This window comes from Suricata suricatta, chromosome 5 (assembly GCF_006229205.1).
Source record: "Suricata suricatta isolate VVHF042 chromosome 5, meerkat_22Aug2017_6uvM2_HiC, whole genome shotgun sequence".
Lineage (NCBI taxonomy): Eukaryota > Metazoa > Chordata > Mammalia > Carnivora > Herpestidae > Suricata > Suricata suricatta.
The window spans coordinates 64,315,905-64,318,892 of NC_043704.1; the positions used below are offsets into that span (position 1 = coordinate 64,315,905).

A 2,988-nucleotide genomic window follows, 5' to 3' on the forward strand; every position below is an offset into this window, starting at 1 on the left:
ATGTACCCCAATGTTCATAGCAGCACTGTCAACAATAGCCAAAACATGGAAAAAGCCTAAATGCCCATCACCCGATGAGTGGATCAAGAAGATGTGGTTTATATATACAATGAAATACTACATGGCAATGAGAAAGAATGAAATATGGCCATTTGTAGGAAAGTGGATGGACCTTGAGGGTGTCATGCTAAGCAAAATAAGTCAGGCGGAGAAGGATAGATATCATATGTTTGTACTCAAAGGTCTAACAGGAGAACAGGAGAAACCTAATGGAGGACCAGGGGGAGGGGAAGAGGGAAAGAGAGTTGGGGAGAGAGAGGGACTCAGCAAAATCTGAGAGACTATTGAATACTGAAAAGGAACTGAGGGTTGAAGGGGAAGGGGGAGGGGGGAAAGAGGTGGTGGTGATGGAGGAGGGCTCTTTGGAAGAGCACTGGGTGTATGGAAACCAATTTGACAATAAACTATTTTAAAAAAAATTTCCTGACATTAAAAAATAAAATAAAATAAAATTGAATAAAAAATAAAATTAAGTATGATGGGGACGGAGTCCAGGTGCATAAGTATGGAGACCATTTCAGCTACTTCAGCTTCAGATTGAAGCCTGTCTTGCCTCACAATGTGGCCCACCTTAAAGACTGTATCCCCCAAGCTTTCCCTGGTGGTCACAACAAGATCTTAGACTCTGAGGTGCTCCTGATCATCATTAAGACAGCCAAACTTCTGCCCTTCAGGATTCTTGGAGTGCATTAATAAAGCTGCCTTCCAAGACACCAATGTCTGCCTGTTTGTTTTTTATTTTACCTACTTCAATGTCAACTTGATGGACAGGCCTCTGTGTGAGCAGTAGAAGTTTCTTCATGATAACATGGTTGAAATCCCCAACCAGATCATGTTCTCGGAAATGAAGAAAGTCACTAAAGCTTTAGACTTGGCCAACATAATAAATTGGGTGATGTGAGAGGCTTCAGAAGGGCTGGTGCTGAATGATATGAAAGGTAAACATGGGCTGGGAAGTGCACTGGCTGAAAGTGTAGAAGGACTATTTGAATGAGTGGGCCACAGCTGACACAGGTGACTTGCTGGCCCTTGGGGCCTTCAATGGGCCTGGGAGCAGAGATGGCATGATATCCATGTTTTACATGGCTGCTATGACCCAAGCAGCCAAAAGTGGTACACAGTCCCCAAGTGTGTAGTAGGCCATGATGATGTGATGCTTGTCCACCTGCAAAAGGAACTGGATACAGTGAAGATCAGCAAACAGCCTGGCAAAGACACCTAACTGGCTGAAAAGTAACAAGATCTACTACCCTGACTTCATAGTTCCAGACTCAAAGACAGCTGCTGTGTAGGAGATGGCAGGGGCTGAGTTCTCCAAATCCGAGACTCATACAGCTGTGGATCTCTCCATCAGATTCCATCACTGCACCAAATCCACCAACTGCCCCCAATTCAAGCAGCTAAAACCAATTGTCCAAAGAGAGGGTAGACTTCACTGTGGCAGCTGGAGAGGAGCGGAGTTCCTTTACAGGGGGCAGCAGTGGAGAGAATGAGAGTACCTCATTCTGGGTCTTGCAAAGCCTCCATGGCCTCCCTAGTGCAGTCCTCCACCAATGCCAAGAAAACAAGGAGGCTGAGTAGCCCCAACAGCAAAGGCAGCAACAAGCTGTTAGGGAAGCTTTCCCCTGTGAAAGTGGGAAAGAAGCAGAAGGCTCCTGAGGAAATTCTGTGCTAAGCAAAGGCTGGGGTATGGCTCTATCTGCCACCCTCCACACTAGACTGCAGCCATCTCAGATGCTATTTCATGGCATTCAATGGGGACTTGGTGCAAGAATTTGACATGGCCTCAGCCACACATGTGCTGGGTAGCAGGCACAAGAATCCTGACACTCACCAGGTCTCCCCATAGCCTGAAAACAGAAGCTCTAGATCCCTTCTAGGACTGAAGTCCTCCCTCTCCATCCTGGGAAAGGGGGGACGATGGCCTTTCTTGGAGCAGTGCATCTTACAGAACCCACCAACTATGCTTGGGAAGAGTTAGTTGGGGTAGGTGCCATCAGTGAAATACATTTCTCTTGTTGATTTACATAGATCTTTCAGATCTGGGTACTGGGTTGGCTGTCTTTCTGTTTTCTTTTAAAACAAAAGAACAGTTTAAAAGAACTGTTTTTGGGGCACCTGGATGGCTCATTCAGTTCAGCGACTGACTCAATATAGGCTCATGTCAGGATCCCATGTTTCATAGGAGCAAGTCCTACATCAGGTTCAGCGCCAACAGTGTAGAACCTGTTTGGGATTCTCTCTCTCTCTCTCTCTCTCTCTCTCTCTCTCTCTCTCTCTCTCTCTCCCTCTCTCTCTCTCAAAATAAATAAAACATTAAAACAAACAAAGAAAGAAGGTTGTTTTCCTGAAAAATAAAATATCTTGCAGCTAAAAAAATTCAAACGATTATACACGTTGGCATGTATAATCCATGTTTGAGATTTTCTATGCTGTTCCAATGACCTAATACTCATTTATTCTAAATCCATGATGTCTAGAAAACTGTAGCAGTCTGTTAAGTCTTGAATAAAATACGATATTTCTTTCATGTTTGTTAATAATTTTCAAAATTGTTCTGGATATTCTGTCTTTGATTTTCCATATAACTTTTAGAATCAGTTTGTCAGTCTCTACAAGACAATTTCTAGGATTTTTAATCAGTTTTTTTTCATGGACTTCATAGATTGAGTTGAAAGAACTGACATCTTAATATTGAGTATTCCAAACCATTATTATGGTATGTCTTTCCATTTATTTAAGTCACTTTAGTCTCTGTATTTTTGTAGTTTTCAATTTATGCATTTTGCACATATTTTTAAAGTAGTCTTTATTTAATATACTTATAATATTTTAAGTGGTACTTTACCATTTCAATTTACAATTTATAAAATTGTTGCTACTACACTAATCATGTTTGGTATGATAAACTTTCATCATGCAACTTCA

The 2,988-nt window shown here is 42.0% G+C and overlaps 1 pseudogene; it reads left to right on the top strand.

Annotated features, from left to right (window-relative positions):
• LOC115291158 overlaps positions 1-1,909 on the top strand; it is a 12,792-nt pseudogene extending 10,883 nt beyond the window's left edge.
• Positions 1,910-2,988: the final 1,079 nt, after the last annotated feature.